The sequence below is a fragment of the Haliaeetus leucocephalus genome, unplaced genomic scaffold (genome assembly GCF_000737465.1).
Source record: "Haliaeetus leucocephalus isolate CR32 unplaced genomic scaffold, Haliaeetus_leucocephalus-4.0 Scaffold752, whole genome shotgun sequence".
Lineage (NCBI taxonomy): Eukaryota > Metazoa > Chordata > Aves > Accipitriformes > Accipitridae > Haliaeetus > Haliaeetus leucocephalus.
In genome coordinates, this window is record NW_010973188.1 from 1,550,859 (window position 1) to 1,572,835 (window position 21,977).

The window sequence follows — 21,977 nt, forward strand, 5'->3', positions numbered from 1 at the left end:
GCCCGCCCGGGGGCCCGGGGGGACCCAGGCCCGCCGCGGGGAGCGACCCCGGGCCCCGGCCCTGCCTCCCCTCTCCCCCGCCCGCCTCGCGTGGGGACGCCACGCTGATGCCGGCGGCGCGAACCGCGGCGGCGCGGCTCTGGGAGCACCTCCGAGTTGCAGTTTCTTCGAGGCCGGGGGAGGACGGAGGATCCCCTCCCCGCGCTGCCCTTGCGGGTTTGCTTCCGTGCAGGAGCACCGGAACGGGGAAGGCAAGAGGTGGGCGGCCGCCGCTGCCCCGCCGGGGCTCGGTGCCGGGGGTCTCCCCCGCTGCCGGCAGCAGCCCGCTCCCCGCCGCCGCCGTGCGGGGCGGTGCTCCCCGGGTCTGCCCGGCTCGGCGGGGCCGGCACCCCCCCCCGCCCCAGCTCCCCCCGCACAACCCGCGGCCAGCCCCGCCGGGCTCCCTCCCCTCCCGGGACGGGGGGGGGCGAGGGGTGAGGCTGCTTTTGCACCCTATTGAAGTTTGCTGCCGATTTTCTTCTTAAGGACGGGGGGGGAGGGTGCTCTGTGGCAGAGCTGATGTCGAGCTGCTTGTTGTTTTTTTTTTTCCTCTTTTATTATTATTATTGCAGTTATGGTGCTTACTTCCCCTCCTTGTTTGCAGACAGGGCGGCAAATGGCAAGCTCAGGTGTCCCCCTGTGAGGTCTGGCTCCCGCAGCCCCTTCGCTTCCGAGGGCAGAGGGGGGGGCAGGGCGCAGAGGCTGGGGATGGCACCCCGTGCCCCCGCCGAGCACAAGCCCTGGGTTGAGAGAACAGCCAGGATTTACTTTAGCCAGCCGCGCAGCCCCCCTTTTCCCTCTCCCAGCCCTCTCTTAATTCTTGCTTTACAAGATCTGCATTTCCAATACAGTGGGAAAAAAATAAATAAAAGCAACCCACAAGACTTGCCTCTCATACAAGCCGGCTTTATCTTGGCTTACAACTCAGTTGTGCGTTGCTGTAAAGTCCTTCTGGAAGGCATGCCTCTGCCTCTAACAAGCCAAGCTCTCTGAGCTCTGAAGAGAGACCCCAGTGAGAGAATCCAGCCCCCCCGCTCCCCCTTTTTTAACAGCATGCAGCCAGTCTCTTGTGTGAGCTCTGGCAAAGATCAGTTCAGTCTCACTGACGATGGGTAAGTCTTTGTAGGTCACTTTTTAATGGTGTATTTCTTTAATGGAAACAATTCCTCCTTTCTCCATGAGGGCTGGGATGTTAATTTGAGTTTGGGTCCGTTTCGCAAAATAACCATTTTAAATAGAGGGTGTTTAGCTTCCTTTCTTTTTTCTTTCTTCCTCCCAGTATATATGTTTTCTCCCACTCTGCATGTCCAGAGGAAGATTGTAGGACCCTCTGAAGGCTGGAAAGACGAGGAGTAGAATGAGTTTGTGGTACAGAAACCTGGTCAGGGCAGGTTATTTAATCCTTTAAAACAGGTAATCTGCTTCTAGCTGAACTTCTATTATTTTATTTTAGTGTGCTTGCTGCTGAGTAGCTGTCACTTGCTGTAGAATGGCCTGTCTGCTGAGGATTGTAGCAAGAGGGACAGAGCTTAAAACTGGTTTTGCTTAAATATGCTTTAGAAAGTTGCCTGTTGTATTTTTTCATCCACTTCAGTGAACTTTCATTTGATAGAGTTGCTGCTAAATTAGATCTTCAGAATAACTTACTGATGTTTTTGTCTTTTTCTCTCAGAGAGAGCTTGGAGAAGCTGTATACAAAAGAAAGCACAGATATAGACATGCACTAAGATGAAGGCATCCTTTTAAGCCAAAATGGTACACTACTACTATGTATTCTCTTATTTAACTACACAAAGGAGAAATGCAGTCTCTTCCTACCTCTCCCCTCCCCTACCTCTTCAAACTGTCTGTTGAGATCATCAGGAGCCTTAATATGCAGCTGTCTCCGAGTGCAGCCCAGAGCTGTGTATCTGCAAACTTCTATGGTGACTAATAGTTTTCATATTGTCTTTCCCAATCCTGCTTTCAGTCCACTGCCCTGCACTGATTTCATGCCTTGTGCAGCCAGCACTGTTTGTTTGGATGCAAGATTGCTGTCATTGATGGCTCGAGCAGAGCTGGATTGATACAGTTCTATTTGCAAAGATAACTAAAGCAGGATTAGAAACTACTCCTACTGCCCCCCTCCACTTCAGTTTGTCCTAAATGTTGGTCTCTCGCCATAGCTTTAAACTGTACTTGAGTGTTCTGTGCCGTGAATGTCAGTCTCATGTGGCGCTTAATGTAGAGATTATGGGAACTCAAGTATCATGGTTCAGATCTGTTTTTCTGCTTTTGAATATTTATTTATGGCGATGAAGATGCTGAGAGGCATCTATATGGGTCTATAAATATATTTCACTTTAGTAAATCTGCTGAGATTAAATCAGATTAAACTAGATAAAGTATCCATGTGATGTACCCTTTAAATAATACACCCACATGGTTGTGCACAAAAGACCTCTGTCTAGGAGAGCGCAGTTGTTGGAAAGGTTTATTGAGATGAATGGTATAAATAAAATGTGTGTAAGGAGGTTTCTGGGAAAGGAGCATTTGCAATGGAGGTGCAATTTAATTAGGAGTCAAGGTGCTTTTAGCCTGCTACCTGAAGAGGCTTGTTATATAAATTGGCATTTGTTGTAATGACTGAAGTGTGTCTGAAACCCTCTTCTCATTAGCTGATTCCATCCTTTCAGCCTTGTTTGTTGCAGTAAGACAAGGCTGGCCTGATATGGAGGCAGTTCAGCAGGCTGCCAAGGGGCAACTTTTATTAGCCTTTTGTGGTACCCCATTTCCCCAACTGTGTGTGCCTTTCAATCCTGGTGCATTAATGCTGCTGGTCAAGATGAGGAGCAAGCTGTAATAGTCTCTAGGAAATGTCAGAATCTGGGGGGGAGGGAGGAAGAGGTAAGGAGAAAGGGGACTTGCCCTTCCAGCCTTGGAGTTATCAACACTTAAAGACTATAAATTAGACTGAAAGGGGAGGATGGTTGGAGGGGGGGCGGCCCAAAGGGAAGAGTATGCCTCTTGCTTCCTAGTAAGCCTTGCAGACTCCAAGACTTGTGTAGCTCTGGTTCAGAGTGTGCACAGGGCTGCTGCTTTGCTTACTCCATGTGCAGTATATAATTAACATTTCTGGGTTGTCTTGCAACTAGCACAGTCCAGCTGATCAGCAGCAGCCTTTCAGGCTGAATAAAAGAGTGGGATGTTTTGTCCCCTGCCCCTCATAATTCACCTGCAGAAAAGGCATTTCAGGAATGGTCATCACAGTGTGTGATGGGGGCTACAGCAAGGTGATGGAAAGGGAATAAAAGGAAGGTTTAGGCTGGGCAGCAGGGAAAGCTGCCTGGCACCGTGATCAGAGGGCCGGCTGGATGGGCTGCATTACTTCAGGTGCTTGAAACTGGTGGGGGTGAAGCACTTGCAGTACAGAGTAGTCCTGCCCTGGCCTCTGACATGAGGAATAAATGACCTAGTAAAGCTCTTTCTTTAAAGAGACACCATCCCACTGAATCACCCATGAGATGCCACTACGGGCAGCCAAAAAATCTAGCGGAAGAATGTTTTCTTGTGTCTGCGATGGAGGAGTGTCATGGTAAAACATATCCTGCGTTTAGGCCATAAACATCCACACTTCTTCATTTCATGTATGTGTGACATGATTTGTTTCCTGCTCCTTTTACCTGTAAAGTAAAAGCCTCTTTTCCTAGAGTTTTCAATGCAGCATTGCCCAAGTAGGATGCCTCACAGTCTCTTGCAACTGGTGTGTGTCTTTTGTTGCCAACTGCTGGGGGCACAGACACACTTTAATGTGTTAACCTCGAGCCTGGTGACCTGGATCAGTCCCTCTTCCCTTCCCCTGACTATAGCTGTTTTGCCAGTGGGAGCAAGAGTCCAGATGAGGAGATTTTCAGCTTCCTTGCTGTTATCCCAGTGTACCTTGTGCCCTCAGAAATGGGTGAGCAGATCGCTGGCTAAAGTAACGGTGGAGCTGGCTCCTGTGAGCCACGTCTTGGCTGATTCTGTTTGGAAAATGCAATGTATGAGCACAGTGGTCCTCCGAACTATACATATGTGTGTGTATATACACAGATGTACACACATTCTTTGTGCTCAGCCTTTTCTCCTTGTTGTCCAGCCCTTAAATCTGTGGTGGCTTAGGCTGTAACCTTTTGGTTACAGGAATGAGTTTTGTAACTGGAGGGCTATAGAAATAGTTTCTCTGAAGGACTGGGTTGGTCCAAGATTTGCATAGTTCTTTAGCAGCTCTTTAAGGTCAAGGCACTGAATCTGTCCAGCCCTGTGCTTCAGCATGCCTTGCTGTTCTCTAGCTGTAGTGTGTCAGATTCACCCTCCTGTGACACTAGAACCTCTGTTTTTTAGGTCAGGTCAGTAGCTTCACACACCAGATAAGCCCTCAATTGGCTTTGATATGCAGTACTAGAAAACTGACGTTATCCTCTTGACAGGTTGTTTGCAACTTGCTGGTAGAAGTCAAAATATTTCACTGTCGGTGTCATCAGAAACCACCATCCTATGCTAATTTTTGTGGGAACATGAAGACAGATGTTGAATAATTTGACATGAGCAGCATAGCTTTTAAAATTATCACTGTGTCAGGTTTGCACTGGATTTTTTTGAAATATATATATATGTATTTCAGATGAGTTTGAGAGATGGGAGGGAGATAAAGTAAGTGGCTCCTGATAAATGGAAGATGCAGCAGAAGATGGCCTTGGAGGTTCAGTAGTCAGACAGCAATTCAGCAGTGGCAGTAAGGGTTGCTGAGCTGCTGGGGCTGCTGTTCTTATTTTTAAGGAACAAGTCTAAGTGACTTCTATGCTGGAAAGTCAGAGATCTTGTGACACTTACCATCAACCAGAAGCCCTAATGTTTTGACTGGAGTTACTGCCATTCTGCTTGCTTGAAAAGCGCAGTTTCAGGCTTCCAGTCCCTCCCTCAACACATACCGTGCTCTCTTCGTTCAATAAGCATCATCTATGCCTAAGAGTCTTGCCTGCGTGGCTACAGCTTGTTATGAGGAGGGCAGAGTTGGGGGGTGGAAAAAAATTGCATTCTGCCCAATGCCAATGTGCTAGCAAAAGCAATAGAGAGAGATGCATTTCTCCTAGTGAAAGACTGCTTGGGGTAGAGGGTGTTTCTTACTCCATTTATGGAAATGTCCTGAACTCTACCTGCAAAAGGCTTCTTTAGCATAAGGTAAGTCCATAGTCAACTGGCTTGCCTTTGTAGCTCTGGAGAGACAGTTCAGTGGTGAAGTTCTCATGAGGGTAGGTGACATGTTGGTATTTTTTGTGCATGGGGGTTTGCTGTGTTGTGCCCTCAGAGGGGGCTGCATTTTGCTGTGGGGAAGATGAGCCTTCCAGACAAGAGACAGTGGAAAATGTTGGTTTGTTCTCAGAGATGCTATGGGTACCCGCATCTGGTAATACGATGTGGGTTTCTTTAGGCTAGATGTGGTAGCCCAGGTCTTATGTAGACTGAGAACACTAAGAAAACTTTGAGACCATATCTGCTCTCAAGCAGTCAAGGTGAACACATCAAGTGCCTGTGTCCCAGCCACCTTTTGCCAATCATCATCTGCTGGCATTGCACAGGTTTAAATTCAGGAGGGGAAAATGTGCCAATGTTCCCCAGACTTGCGGAGGAAGGGGGAGGGATATGGCACTGACACTGCGCAGCAGAACGCAGATCTGGCAGGGCCTCCAGGCCCCACCAGAGACAGTGATGTGCTGCTAGGGAGTGGGAGAGGAGAGCGCCTGTGTTCCATGTCTCTGTGCCCGTGGTTAACTGGTGAGGTCTCTACTCTGTTAGGATCCAAAGTACTCGCTTTGAAAAGAAAAAAGCTTTAAACTGCCCTTTATTTGGGGGAGGGGGTTGAGGGAACAACAGAGGTTTGTTTTTTATAGCCAAGCACTTGCTTAGTGTTTAAAAGAAAAAATTAAACGTGTGATAACGCATGGAGCTGACAATCCAAAGCACTGCATTAGAGCTAGGAAAGAATTTGAGAAGTGGAGCCAGGAAAAAAGAGATCCTGGGCGTCAGCTGATCTGGGCTCAACAAAAGTGAAGTCAGAGAAGGGCTGTTACTAACAGGTTAGCAGGGACAGGACCTGTTGGGAGGCAGAGAGTTTTCAGAGTTTTCATGCCTGGTGCCAGGTGTTTCTCGGATGGGAGGATTCGGCTCCCCCCTTGCTTTCCTGACCTCTGCTCAGGTGCAGCTCGCCGGCTGCAGGCGACTCCTGCCTTCCCTCCCGCCCAAGGGAAAGGCGAATGCAGCTGCCCCTCCTTCACCGTCCTGCCCGCCGGCTCCTCTCCTGCTGTGGCTGGGGAGCACATCTGGGTGGGTGGGGGGCACATCTGGGCGGCGGGGCGGGGCCGTGCCGCTCCGCCGCTGTCCGGCAGAGGGAGGCGTTGCACCGTCCCGGCGGGGGAGGGGGAGCCCGGGGGTGCGCCCCTTCCCCGGGAGGGGGGGTAAGGGGGTGGGTGCCGGGATTTGCTCAGGGCAAACCCCGTGGGAACCGAAACGCCGCTTTGGGAGCGCCCGTCTCCCGGCAGAAGCGGGGCTCCGCGCGGGCCGGACACGCGTGGGGGCGGGTTGGCGGCGCGTCCCCGGGGTGACAGGCGGGCTGTCCCCGGCTCGGTAGCGTCGGCTGAGCGCCAGGTAATGCCCGGAGGCAGCTCGTCTTCTCCGTTGCCACCTTGGTGGACTTCGGGAAAACCCCGCCTGCCCGTCTTCCCGAGGGTGGGAGCAAGGCCGAAGTTCGCGGGCGTGAACGCCCGGGACTGAGCTGCTGCTTCCAGGTTTTTGGTGCTGGCTGCTTGCGTGAAGCTCTGTCACATTGTACCCAAGCAGTTCATGATTCCTTCCCCCACACCCTTTGTAATACTCTTGTGGAGTGGGAAAGTGCTAGTGTTTCCTTCCAGAAGCATCTTGTCTGTTTCCCACAAAAGATCAAACAATAAAGTGAGTGCAGGCCTCTTAAATTCTGAATTGGCTTTTCAACCATAGTCTCCATTTCTTTTTTCTTCACTTATACGTGTGGTTAAGTTTGGGAGATTTTTTGTTGTTGTTCATTTGGGGGTTTGTTTGGTTTTGGTTCTTGGAAAGAAAAGGTAGGGTTAAAGGAATCTGAACAGATATGAGGGAAGAGGGATCCTCACAGAACCTTTGAACAGTTTGGGTTGGAAGGGACCTTTTATAGGTCATGTAGTCTAACCCCCCCTGCAGTGAGCAGGGACATCTTCAACTAGATCAGGTTGGTCAGAGCCCCATCCAGCCTGACCTTGAATGTTTCCAGGAATGGGGCATCTACCACCTCTCTGGGCAACCTGTTCCAGTGTTTCACCACCCTTATTGTAAAAAATTTCTTCCTTATATCTAGATTAAATCTACCCTTTTTAAGTTTAAAACCATTACCCCTTGTCCCATCATAACAGGCCCTACTGAAAGGTTTGTCCCCATCTTTCTTGTAGGCCCTCTTGAAGTACTGAAAGGCCACAATAAGGTCTCCCTGAGCCTTCTCCAGGCTAAACAACTCCAACTCTCTCAGCCTTTCCTCATAGTAGGGGTGCTCCAGCTGTCTGATCATTTTTGTGGCCCTCCTCTGGACCTGCTCCAACAGGTCCATGTCTTTCCTCTGCTGAGGACCCCAAAGCTGGATGCAGTACTCCAGGTGGGGTCTCACCAGAGCAGAGTAAAGGGAGAGAATCACCTCCCTCGACCTGCTGGCCATGCTTCTTTTGATGCAGCCCAGGATACGGTTTGCTTTCTGGGCTGCGAGCACACATTGCCAGCTCATGTCCAGCTTTTCATCCACCAGTACCCCCAAGTCCTTCTCCACAGGGCTGCTCTCAATCCCTTCATCCCCTAGCCTGTAGTGATACCGGGGGTTGCCCCGACCCATGTGCAGGACCTTGCGCTCGGCCTTGTGGAACCTCATGAGGTTCACACAGGCCCACTTCTTGAGCTTGTCCATCCAGGTGCCTCTGGATGGCATCCCGTCCCTCAGGCGTGTCAACAGCACCGCTCAGCTTGGTGTTGTCTGCAGGTTTGCTGAGGGCGCACTTGATCCCACTGTCTGTGTCATTGATGAAGATGTTGCTCTGGCAGAAGGAGAAAAGAAGACAGCAAGGTGGCAGCTGGCTATTGGGGCCTCTAAGGTGTTCAGGTGAGGCAATTAATGCTGCAGTATATCTCCTTGGCTCTGTGAGGCAGCAGAGCTGAGGGTGCCAGAGCAGAGGCATTTGATTGATGATGGTGCTTTGGCTCTTAGGGAAAACATGACTTAGGGGCCCTAGCTTAGTGCAACATTGTCTTCAGAGCATGGTGGCTGCCTATAGGGAGCTTTTTGCACAAGTGCACTGGCTGTGCTGTATCCCAGGTTAGCTTCTGACTACTAATACCTTAAGTTTTAATGCCTAAATAATCTGGTCCGTGGCTGGTGAAGGGAGATGTCTGAAGTTAACCAGGGACCTAGAGAGAGAGCTGAATATAAATAATTATTTCTTTAAATTTTCTACTTGTTCTTCTAGAGTAGGTGATATGGTTACCTCAGCGTATGCTTATATGACTGTATTCCCAGAATCCACAGAGAGCTGTATGGTCTAGTAATGTTTAAACTCCTCTGAGAAGGATGCTCCCTTTGTATGCTTCTGTAAAGCACTCTGTTCTTATTATCATGCTAGTAATGAACAGCAGCGTAGATACAGTTACATATTTCAGTGGTTGCAAAGAAGGCAGGACAGCACACTGGGGACAGCTGTGGTGCCAGAGCGGCCTGGTGATTTGGAGTCACCAGCACTGCTCTGTGAGCACGTCACGGCTCTGTGCTGGGCTGCAGACCTCCAGGGAGAGGATGCAGCAAGGTGGCGAGCAGAGATCTCGAGCACCTTTTATCGATCTGGCCAGCCTCTCGCTTTCCTGTTGCTCCTTTCACTCGTGCTGCAAATCGCTCGTGCATGTGGTGTTGGCTGTTATCCCTTTGCTTTAGCTTTCATAAGGGAGATATCACTGATGTAACTAAAAATCTGTCTGGCTGTGATGTGCTGGCTTGTGGTTTCTCTCCGCTGTGAGCTGTAGTGTAGGACAAATGGCATGCAGATACTTTTGCTGGGTTTGTGTAAATGGAAATGATGGCAGGGTGAGCATAGCAATTGACAAAGGTGCAGTAAGAACGGCAGTTTCTAAAGACAAATTAGCAAATGTCGCCTAAAGAAGAACTGACATAACATTGAAAGCTAAAGTCAAGCTGTGAGAAAGGCTTTAGGATGTCTGCAGGTGGACATTTAATACAAGAGTAGCTGCTTGCCGTTGCTGCTCCTGTTTCAGAAGGAAATGGTCCTTCACTAATTGGCGTAAATTGTTTTAAAATAAATGTGGATGGGAATCTTGTGCATCTCTTGTGTGCCTTTGTGATGAAATAAAAAGGAAAAACAAAGATGTGATTCAGACAGATGCTTGAGAAATGTGGCAAAATGGCTTTTGCTTACAAATGGCATTTCACCTTCTGGTGCTTGCTGCGTGCCTTGTATGGTGCAAAAAGGCATTTGTAGAATTACAGTAAAGAATGACTGTCTGTAAGTTTCATAAATGGATTATTCTGACTCAGATCATCCCTTGAAATAGTGGAAATGTGAGAAATTGAGGGTCACAAAAGTAACCTGAGCAGCAAGAGCCAGCTGGGGATGGGAGACTGAACTCCCCTGCCAGTCAAGTGAATCCAGCTGGGGTGTTAAGAAAACTTAACTGGTCTGGGGCATTTCCACTGAAGTTGTTAGACCCTGAAAATCCTCTCAGAGTGCACAAGTAGGATTTCTTGTGGGTTTATGTGTTTCCCATCACTGTAATACCAATGAACTTCCACCTTTACAACGCCTGTGTTGCCTACAGTTATTCCACTCTGCATGTGGGGAAATGAGATGGAGATTAAGTGATTTGCCCATGGCAGAATGAAGAATCGAACATCAGCGAAGTTTTAACCATCCTTTTCTCTCTGGTAAAGTGCAGCTGGTATTAAGTACAATCCCTGTGGCTGATAGATCCAAGGTAAATACATCCTCAATAAGAAGGAATAAGTAATTGAAAACAGGCTCTGATCCAGTTATCTCAGAATCAAGGATTCAGGATGCCAGAGCAGAGCACAGCTTTCGAAGAAGCAAAAAGAAAGTCTGAATATTCCAACACGTTTTGTTATTTTAAGTATGTGCTAAGCCGTATTCCTATTTTTCTTACAAGTATGAAGATAGGAAGAAGAAATTGCTAGTGTTTGTTTCCCAAATGCTAACAAAGGCCGAAAGGCATTAACGTCCGTGATTTTGGTTTGGTGGTTTCGTTGTTGGTTGGGGTTTTTTTTGAAAGAGAGATTTTTCTTTTATATTTAGAGCAATTAAAATTCACAATTATGTGTTTGAGAAGGAGATTGTCTTCATCAGTCATCAAATAATTGCTGAATGATAAGACCTTATATCTGCAAATTGGAACTCAGAAGTGGGCAGTGGTGTTAGCTGTGTGTTGGGAAGATCTCCATTTTAAGGTGTAGTGAAAGACGGCGCTTTGCTATTCCCTGCACCTCTACAAATGCGGAACACTTGGAAACTGGATAAGAATACAGGAGCTTTGCAATGCTATGAGACAGTGGGATTAGGGGAATATTTCTGCAAACAAATCGATTTAGGGTGCACGTACACTATGCCTCCACAAAAGTAGAACTGTAACTTCTGGGTGCACTCTTGAGCTAGCTTTAAATTGGCTGTTTCAGTTACTGATCACAGTACAGCTGTAACACTGTGGAGCTCAGCCTGGCCTGTGCTCCAACGATTTATGCAACATCTTGAGCGGGCTTTGCAGTGTGTGCTGAGCCCCCTGCACCTGGGGTCACCAGGCAGCAACATACTGTGCTTGACTCCTTGATAAGTAAGTTGTGGGGCACCTACACCAGGTTCATGCTTGCTTTTGGCTTGCAGTGCAAACAAATATACTCAACTCCTGGCTGTGCAACTGGGTAGTGATCCTATAAATCCCACTAGCTAGCTTATTGTGGGGTGCAGTTAAAGCTTGAGGGCTGCAGCAGCTTAGCTACCGCAATCCAGTAGCTGCTAACTCTAGCAAGAAAAATGCCAGGGTTCTTGCTCTGTCGTATCTTTCAAGCAAGCAGAGCTTGCAATGTGGGAATGCAGGCTGGCTTAATGCAGCTTGCTGTTGGGAAAGAGAGCCTCTAGACAACAGGTCTAGAATTAATTTTGAATTTTGAAAAGCTATTCCTGAATAACTCCTTGCACACACAAGCCCTGCATTTAGCTGTGATTAAGTTTCTAAATTGTTTTTCAAAATGGGATAGTCAAGCTCCTGAACTATGCATCTGAAGACGTTACCCATAGAAACTAAGCTCCAGCTTTGGTTAAAATAGTACAATAATAGTTTGTTTTCTGGCTGGTCAAATGATAAGCAGCTCAGGACTTTCATCGTTATTTCAGCAGAAAAATGCAATTGACAGTAGAGAATGACTGTTTATTATGATGTGCATGATTAATACCATAAATCTTTCATGTTGGCATGTTGGGTGAAAGGCATGAATATCACCGCAACAAATTGAAAGGAGCGGTTTGTTACATATTCGTAGTTTGTAATCAGGCTTGAAACTCCATGTAAAAGGAGAAATTAGCCAAAGTGAACAGTAGTTATTGAAATCAGAAACCACTCTGGCATTTGCTAAGCCTTGGCAAAGATGCCATGCTGATTTTTACAGATCACAATGAGCATATGTACCTACTTGTGGCTGATGGTTATTCCAAGTGGCCAGCAGCAGTGTGTGTGCTATTTGACAAACAGTTCTGCTTCTCGGATTATTATGGAGACATTTCAAAGTATGTTTGCAGCATATGGCTTGCTTAAGGAGATGGTTTTGCATAAGAGACATTTGGTAAAACAGGAGATCAGGTGCTTATCACTTAGCTTCAGATGGGTCAGCAGAGCATTTTGTACAGACACTTAAAAAAGCAGTAAAGAAAAATGAGGAGCGAGCCCTGCATCACAGCATCGCAAACTTTCTTTCCTTGTGTAGAGCAGTGTGCAGGAAAGCTCCAGCAGAGCTATTTCTTAATAAGTGGATTTTAATTTAAGAATTGCATTTGATTGTCTCAAAACAAGGCTAGAGGAAGTAGTAAGTGAGGAGGGTGGGGGAGGAAACCATCGTATGAGCTTTTTGCTTGTTAGGCCTAAATAAAAGCTTTGCAGAAGGAGGAAGCAGGGGAAGGTGCTAAAAAGCACTAGGATCTGTGATATGCTTGGTGAGGTAAACAGGGAAAAGAGAAAGAAATGTGTCTAGCTATTGCTAGATTAAAAAAAAGAGAGAGAGAGAAAAGAAATGGATGCTGTTGATGGTGTGTAAATTCTAGGAGTGAGAATATTTCTTTCTTTCATTGGCCTCACAATAATACCCATGACATTGTTGCGGTTGAAAATGAGGGATTGGAAGAGCAAGTGAGAACTGCCGTCCCCACCAGGCAGAAGACTTGTGTGAATGGGACTGCATGTCTCCCAGAGGGAGACAGCTGTAATTCCAGGGTCATGTAAAAGGGGGCTAGTCTTAGCACCCCTGTTGCAAGAAACAGGAGGGTTTAATGTAGCTTTTGCCTATGTACTCCTATATACTTTTTTTAAGGTCTGGGATGCTCTGTGAGCATTGCTGTTGTCTGTGGGAAACAGCTGTAGGTATCACCAAAGCTGGAGCCCAAAGTGGTGTAAAATGGGTGATAGCTTGTAATTAAGGCGTTTGTTTTCTGAACTAACTCTTCTGATTTTTTCCTGTATTTTATTTCTCCTTTTTTGTCTGATCCAGTTAGTCATTGTAATTATTTTTTGAGGCATATTTGGCTGATTGGATTTTTGTTGATATAAGGTCTTATTTCTTGCATGTGCTTTGTCACACCTGCTGGCCTTGCTGACACAGATGACTTTTTACTCATTAGCCCAGAAGGAAGCGATGCAGCTGCAGGGGCATGAGCAGGCAACTGTTGTGCCCCTGTTCTACCAGCAAAAGCTGCTGGCCAGACTCTGACTCCAGGCTTTGTGCTACTTTCTGGCTGGGAGGAATGGTTGTGTTTCTTCAGATCCTCTGGGAAAACAGAAGTTAGAAATAGGGTGGAGAGAAACCTTAGAGGATTCATCTTCCTGGCTACAGTTTTTGGCTCTGCTGTGCTACTCATGTAGGTAGCATCTTAATTGTAAGGCAAGGGAGTTAAATCCAGATGAACTGTTGCTCTAGTAAAGATGGCCTGAAATGCTGCACATAATGGCTTGGATCCTGTTGCTGTCAGTCTTCCTTTATGACTTTTTTTTTTTTTAGACTTCAGTGTAAGCCAAGTATGTTTAAAAATAAAAAAAAAGTGCCTTAAAACAAACCACAAAAAAGGCCAGATCTGTTAGTTTCTCCTGGCCTTCTGCTTGTATGAATGGAAGGTGGTGCCATTTATCTGCCTTGGACAGATGTTTTGAAGATGAAGCTGGTGATTTCAGTGAGGTGTTTCCATCTGGCTGTGAAGGGGGAGGGCATAGACAGGCAGCATCTGTTTTTTGTGTGGTGTCCTGTCTTAGTAATTTACAGGTTTTCATGGACATCTGATTTCCTCCCCCTCACCCCCTCCATCACCATTAAATTTTGACTAGGGAAATTTTTAGTTTTGTGGCAGTTTCCACTTTGATGCATTGATGAGCATCTTATGCCTGGTTGCTGTTGTCACTGAGCTGCTGCCACTCTCTCAGGCAGCCCCTGAGCTGCCTTCTGCGAGCTGCTGTTGGAGAACCCGACAGCAGACCTGTCATCAAAACACAGAAAATCCTTGAGTGTGAACCCTCTTCATAAAGCATGCTTGCTTTGTACAACCAGAGTGCAGCGCCATGAGACTCAGGCTAGCTAGGTGACGTGCTGCTGGAGAGACCAAGCTCTGTAGTCGCTGTTTTCTGGATCTACTCTGTAAGGTGGTGGTTTCTGTAGGAGGATTCCTTGTTTCTCTGGGCTTGAAGAGTGTCTGGGCACTTTGGTTTCAAAACTCACTACTCTGGAAGACCTGGATTATGCTTGTGATTATTCCAGAATGGGGTAATTCTTATTATACTTGAACTACAGCTTAACTCTCAGCAAGTTATGCCTCCACTTTTGTTGGTGAGTCTGGAATAATGCAAAACCCAATCTTTCCTACCCCAAAAGTTTTTGGCTGTTTTCTCTGGTATGTGATACTACTTGAGTGTCCTTTCCTCAAGACTGCAGGCCTGTCACTCTTGCAACTTGCTGTCTTGAAGTGAATTGGAGGTAGCTGGCAAGAGCTGTTTCGGGTTCTCCCCCCCCCCCCCTTTGCTTTCCTGCAGGACTCCTGTGTTGGGATAAGAGGAAATTTTCCTTTCTGTTGCTTAATTGCATTACACTGGTTGAAAACTTTTCTCCTGTCATTTGTCACCTACATTTGTTCCCTAACTTCTCTGGTGGCCTTAAAAAGTACAGCTAGAAGGAAGGGACATAAATAGATTTAGTGTTCAGGATCTCGCTTGGCTTTGGAGATAAGGGCCTGGTGGTGGGGAGTCTTTGTTCCATTGTCCCCACTGTCTTCCCCTCTGCCTCCTCTCTCCTCGGTTCCTATTGTTTCACCTTCAGAATCCCTCCTGGATCCACTTTGCTTAAAATAATATTCGTTTGAACAATAAAAGCTGTATTAAGGGGATAGATTATCATTTAGTTTAAATACAGATATTGGCTCTGCAAGAGAGGGCTTTGCAAAGAAAGTCTAACTGTATGCTTTTGCACATAAAATGAGTATGTCAATAAAATCCTGCAAGAGGTCTGCAACTGAAGAAAGCCCTTTTTCCTTGCTTCCCTGCATGCAAAAGTCCAAATACAACAGCAATTCCTACCACTGAAGTGGCAGCAAGGTAAAACCAAGTGTCATGGAAATGCTGCCAGTGATGCCTTTAACTGAGTTAAAGCATTGAAGGCAAACAGTAGCTTGGTTTGATCTTTGTATATGAATAAGATTAAGTAGCAGGTGTGGTGCTGGCAAGGGGTATTTTCCTGACCCTCTTCCACAAAGCTTTTGAACTCTTTTGGAGAAGTGTGGAGTATCTTCAGCATCTGCTGAAGAGATGGTGACTGGAGAGCTCAGCACAGCGGAGTGCTCTGTCCGTGTCCCTTTCCCTTACTGGGACACCTGTCTGCCTCGTGGTATTCATATGTGTGGCTTGGCCAGCTATGCTTGTAACTGGTCTCCATTTGGAAGGGTTGATATTTGCAACTTGAGTCTCCTGATTTTAACCTGAATGGTTCACTTCTAATGAGTTAGATACAGACCGGTGGCACATGACAGCTGTGTGAGGTGGGGGGGAGCTTCCCTTGCAACCAGGGGATGTTCCCTTAGGTAGTACCTTGCATGACAACTTTCTGTCCTTCTCCACCTCCTGGGTTTATGGCTAGTTTGTGGTGGCTCTCTTTGTGTGGGAGGCATAAGGGTCTGAGCAGTGCTGTAGGTCCTCACGCTGCCTTTGCTGCTTTGGTCTTTATTTTCCAAATACCTTGTATGCTGTGGAAGCTGTGTGGGTGCATACAGGCCTCCAAAGTTGCTGTGAATCAAGCCTCAATCTGTCAAATATAGCCAGATTATATTTTTTACTCTTGGAGAAATGCCTGAGAAGGACCTAGGCATAATGTGTTTAGATTGCCCTGCTAACCAGAGCAGATGGACTTTTCCGCTATGTTCATGTCTCTCCTTTCCTTTCTGTTAATATTTGTGTAATTATTCATACACATTTGACATTAAATGTATCATCTCACTGGGGCGAGAACCTGGCCTGGTGGTCATCAGGGAGCTGGGAGTTTGGGTTCAAGGGCCAGCTCCTGGGTCTCTTGAGGACTGTGTGAAACCAGGTGTGAACTGAGGCAGGGCTGCTGTCTTCCAGGGCTGCTTCTGTAGCCACACTAACAATCTCTGCTCTTGCATTTACTCTGCTGGTGTAAACTGTCATCACAGCTTCCATTTCAGACCAAGAGTGAGAAAGCAAGCTTACTTTCAGCTGTTGTCAAGTAGCTTTTCAGATTCCCAGTGCTCCCTCACTCTGCTTTTCTTCCTAGAGACATCTTGCCAGCCTCACCCTCTTCTTTGGCCAACCAAGTGTGTAGATTTACACACATGAATTCAGTCCATGATATTCCTAACACAGGCATTATTGCTGTCTTTGCCTTTATTTTTTTTTTTTTTTATTTATTTATTGCCTCTTTCTTGGGCAGATACATTCCCAGATTACTTGTCCGTCTTCTCATCACCCTCCAGGAAGAAGTGTGGGCTCTAGGTCTGTCAGTGCTTGAGTGCTTCTGGAGTTGGTATGTCTCCTGGAGCACTGCCCTTCCTCGTGGGTGGTAAGCTGGGTCAGGGTACCTGTGAGCCCACTGCTGACACTAAAATGAAGCCAAAACTCAACTTCTCCATGTTCCAGGACAGAACAACCTTTGAACACTAAAATTCCCAGGGTGGAGAAAGGAAGCTGTCTCCTTGTGATACTTGTGTGCTTATAATGTGCATTGCTGCTGGACTAGGGTTTTGTTGTTTCTTAGGTAACTCATGAGTAATAAGTGTAAAACTGCAGTACTTCTGCAGCATGTGGGGATGGTTAGGTTGAATTAAGTGCAGTCCTTTTTACTGAAGAGAAGAATTGCATGAAGCCTCATCTACTTAAATTGTACAGTGACCTTTCTTTTTTCCTTCCAGTCTCTCAGGAGAGTGACTCTTCCCCTTTCATAGCTGGTCTATTCATCCTCTCCAGTATTTGGTGGCTCTCCCCCAGGAGCATGCATGCCCACAGCAGCAGTGAGGTACCGTAGGTGAGCAGTACAGTTGTAGGCAATACAGCAAAGGCATCATTCATCCACTTGGGGAAAACTGCTTTTGTCTCTCTGATAATCTGCTAGATTCCCCTGGAATCCCTGCCTGGGGAAGGCTGTGACATTTTGCATTGTTTTGGGAGCTCTGTGTCCGCCTTCCCAGAAGCTCTTTCTGAGTTTTATGGTCCTCAAGGGAGGAAACAGTACAGCAACTTCATAATGGTGAAAACCAACACTGTACATGGAGGGCAGAGGGGAAATCCATGATTGTTTTTACAGGAAAAAAGAAACCCTACAGTTCTGTTTCCTTGGGACTGAGCTTGCATCTAATCTGTGGCATCTTTCCATTCCTCTTACCTTTTTCTGGGGGATGGCGAAGCCCAGAGATGTAAACCTGCACCAAAGTAATTGTAATTGAGGATTCAGTCTGAATCTCAGTGAAAGGATGGACAGAGATTCCTGCTGCCTGGACTGCAGTCTGCTTTAGAGGCCCTAAACCACAAAACCCCTTGTTCATCTCTCAACATCTGCAATAATGGAACAAGTTTTAAAAAACCAAACAAACCAAAAAAACCCCAAACAAACCAAAAAAACCCCAAACAAACAAAAAACCCAAATAAGCAAAAGAAAAATACATTATTAAGTCTAATGTCCATGACAGTCCTCCTTGATGGTTTTGGTATTTTACCTTGCTTCTACATCTCCAAGTTGGGATGTTAGCTTAAGTCCAGAGGTGGGGGGGGGGGGGTGGCATTTTCAAGGTGGTGTGGCCTCTGTTCCCCACTGGAGGGGGTAAGGGCACAGAGCAAACCCTGTCGTCCAGGTGGTGCCAATCTAGCACTTTGTTGCTTTCCTTACTTCATGGAATAATTGAGATTGGAAGGGACTTCTGGAAGTGAGCTGGTCCAGCCCTCTGCTCAAAACAGGGCTAGTTTGATGTTAGAGCCACTTTGAAGTTAAGGCAGGGTGTTAAGGACCTCATCCAGCTGAATTTTGAGCATCTCCAAGGATGGAGGGTCTTAAGCTCTCTGGGCCCCTCAACTGGTGTTTGACCACCTTTATGGTGAAATACTTTTGTCTTTATGGCCAATGGGAATTTCCTGTGTTGCATGAGGTGGCTTTTGCCCATCTTCCTTTCACCATGCATCTCTGAGGAGAGTCTGACTTTGTGTCCATCTTCCCCTGCCTCCACCACATCCCAATTTAGGTAATAGCAGTAAGATCTCGCTTGGGGAAAAACAAACAAACAAAACCAACAAGCAAAGAAACCCACCCAAACTTTTCTCGGCTTTTCTTCATACACCATATGCTCCACCTGCCTGACTGTTTTGGTGGTCCCTTGCTGGACTTGATCCAGTATGTAAGTGCTGCTTTCTGGGAAAGTGACTTTCCTGGTTTCTTCCGATGAGATGGTCCTTGCTACATGGTGTTTATGGAAAGGATTGCTTTATGGCCTATCTTCCTCTTTAAAGTTCTTTGATTAACATGCTGTAATTAGTACACTCCTGGCATAGTCTGCCACAGACAAGCAGGGAAACTAAAGATGCATGGGTAGACATTTGTACATTTTCCAATATGTGCAGCATAATCTCTGGTAATAGTTATACTTAGTATTATTCTGTGAGCATAACATAAAGATTAAACAAACATGGGGTTAGAGATGGTGGAAAAGGGTAACAAACCCATTGACGACATACCCCAGGGAGTAAAATCTCTGTGTGTGTATACATAGATGTATGTGTGTGTATACATATATAATATATACATATTTATTACACAAATGCATTTTGCAGGGTCTCTTGCGCGATACCCGGTCTTTTTGCTTGATTCAAAAGCAGGGAGTGTCTAGCAGATGTCCTGTGCTGTGCACCATGTCAAGAGAAGAGGGTTGTGTCCCCGGTGTGTAGCAGTAAATGACGGGGTGGGAAAAGATGTGCGCAGTTTCTCAGGGAAGATTTGTAAAGGGGATGTCAGGTCCTGCTCAGCCTGTTTAGTTTGAAGCTACTTGTGGTGTGCTAATGTGATAGGGGAACTTCATCTCACGTTGAATGCTCTGGGGTTTCTTTACACTTTGAGTTCTCCATAGGCGCCCGGTTGGTGGCTTTGCTTCACAGCGTGATGTGCTAGAGCAGGAAGCTGAAGACTGAGTCTTGCTTTCTCTCTTCATTTGACACAGTTGTAGGTGGCATGGAGAGTGGGATGCTGGGGTAGGAAGTAGAAGGAATTATTTTACTCCCACTGAATTTTATCTGAGCAATGAGTCCTACCTGGACAGCTGGTTTGGTAGCATTCTTGGTTTTAATGTGCTTAGTATCTGTGTTCTTTTTCCTCTGTCTCCCCCCCTCTTGTAGGTCCATTACCAGATTAAAATGAAATAGGCTCTAAACTATAAAGAAAAGATTGGGAAGTTAGCAGGGTCTCTATTCACCTGCCAGAAACACAGCACTGAATTACTGGGAAAGGCATCAACTTTGCTTGTTCCCTTGCTGGTGAAGTCTTTCAAAGAATGGGGGTGACTTCTAGTGTCTGTCTTGCCCTCTGTGCATCTGAAATCTAGCTCAGGTGTAGTTACACATCTCCATTGCTACCAACATTGAATGAAGGGACTGAGCTGCTTTTTTATTATTATTATCTTTTATTTCCCAAAATTGAAACCTCTCTGCTGACCTCCTGGGTTTTCTGAGAGGGAGCGTGCAGCCAGTCCCCACTCCTGCTTTGTAGATTTTTTTTTTTTATATTGCTTGCATATGGCTTTTTTGAGGAGAGAGTGTGAAAATCTTGCTGTTGCTCCCAAACCGTCTCCTCTGAGGGAGTGGCAGTGCTGTAGTTTCACTAGGAAATATTAATGCATGTAAACATTTTTCAAAAGGCATTACATCTTCCTGCACATACTTTATTATATTCCCACAAATCTGACTAGATTTGATAGATAGGTAACCAGGGAGCAAGGATGGGGGAAGTGTGCTAGAGAAGGAAGGAGGGAAAAGGGAGTGAAATAAACACAAACCTGCTGTAATTCAAAACAAGGCAAAATCAGATTGTGTGCTTTGGCTAATTTTCTTATTCAGGTATTGATCCAATGGCTGCTCCAGAGTCTATTAGCAGTCAGCCAGTGAAAATATTTCCCATCGGGGGCTCTGACCTGAGACGGGGGTGAATCTATAGCAATTTGTTCAAACAGAGGAAAGCTTTTTCCTCTGATTTGTATTCCAATTTGCACAGTGTACAGAGGGGGGCCCTGTTGTGGGGGTTGCGGGGTGGTGCTTCTCAAGTGGGAATCAAGCTTGAGCCAGGTAACTGGCTGAAAAAAATGCCTGATTAAACTCTGAGCTGAGCACCCTCCATCTCTCTCTTTGGGTTTTCTGGGCACTGCAGCAGGCTCTCCTGCCCAGGAGAGTGGGGCATCCCCTTGGCAGCGAGGATGCACAGACCTGCCATGTCAAAGCTGCCCCAGGGAGGAGAAAGTTGCCCTCCCTGCAGCATTTTAAAGAGATGGGGAGAGAAGGAAAAAGTGGTCTCTGCTTCCTGCTTACACCTTCCCTCCATGTGCTGCCAGTACTAGCTGAGGAACAGGTTTCCTTTGAGGATGGCTGGCTGGCTCTCCTCACTGGCGGCTTTCAGCCTGGTTCAGCTGGGCTCACAACTGGTTTGACCCCAATTTGCTCCTGCTGGAGAGGGCCAGTGTGGGTCCTGCTTCTCAGGTTAAGAGCCTGTTACAGGAGTTGCTGGATCCTAATGGTTTCTTGGGGTCTGCCAGAAGTTGCCTGTTAACAAGAAGCTTTGGGCCCCAGCTTCCACCCAAAGCCGTGCTGAGGGTGCCATAAGGAGATGGAGCTCCCCTTCTTACTCCTCCCCGTTGTCTGCCCTCAGAAGTAATCCAGATGAGGAAACAGTCTCAGCACCCCTTGAATCCAGTTCCTGCAGCTATCAAGAGCTGCCAGAATCTCAATAGTGAAAAACCTGATGAGGTTAGCAAGGCTCATGGTTTCTAGTGTCTGTTGGGTCACCAGCAGTTCTGATGCCAACTCCTTCCTGACAGTCCCTGTGCTAGCCTTGAGACTGCCAGGTTTGGGGTTTAGCCTGCCTATTGTGGTAATGAGGCAGTTGTAAAGTCATGGGTTGGAGAGATGGGGAGGTGATTTGGAAAGGCCTTGTTTATGCATAGAAATGTGCACTCTGCCTCTGAGAAGGCCAGAAAAGTCAGTGCTGTGTCTTGAAATACATCATCTTGAAATATATAAGAACTGGAGAAGACCTCTAAACTTAGCTGACCAAGCTCCTGATCCTTAAGTCTGTATTGGGCTTCCACATTAACCAGTGATACCACGCTGCCTGTTTTCCATTACTTGTCCAAATACAGGAGCCTAAGGTGGAAAAATCCTTTTAGTAAAGAAGGGAAGAGAAGAAAACCTTCCTTTGTATAAAAGCAAAGGGTGTGTGGGGGGGGGTAATAGGATGGGTTCATTCTCCTTATGCTGTTTTTAGCTCTTAAAATTGTCTGGAATTCTCCTCAGCCTTGTTCTACTTTAATTTAGTGATGGTCACAGAAACACCTAGAAGGAGGTAGGAAGTCAGAAATAAATAAGTACTTTAAATCTTAAATCTGTGCAATTTTTAAACCATGAGTTTATTTTTGACTTGGCCATAACTTTCAGGGAACCAGCCTGGGTGCCGGGGAGAGCAGTAACTCCAGCTTTGAGAAAGAGTGGGAAAGTTTATGAGATTTTTAAAGCAGTCAAGCACAGGTCCCTGCAGTTGATGGCATGAGGGGAGCATGTATGGGGACAATGACAGCAGCGTTTTGTAATATTTAGGAGAGTATTTAACAGTATCGGGGCAGTTGTTGCTTTTATAGTCAGTACAGGGCTTGTTAGGGTGCTGGAGGGAGGGCTGGCAGAGGGCACGCTCCTCTGCCCAGCTGGCAAGGGTGCCAGCTGCTGCAGGAGGGCTGCCAGCCACATTCCCAAGGAATGTTCCTCTAGCTTGTAGCATGGCTTTCTAGACAACAGGCAGAGCAACGGCTGCGCCAGGGTTTCTGAGGAATGCAGGCTAGAGGGGAAAAATTAAAAACCAAGGG

The 21,977-nt window shown here is 46.6% G+C and overlaps 1 protein-coding gene across 1 annotated transcript in view; it reads left to right on the forward strand.

Moving 5' to 3' along the window:
* MDGA1 (MAM domain containing glycosylphosphatidylinositol anchor 1) overlaps positions 1-21,977 on the forward strand; it is a 142,022-nt gene that overhangs the window by 450 nt on the left and 119,595 nt on the right. The window lies entirely within an intron of this gene.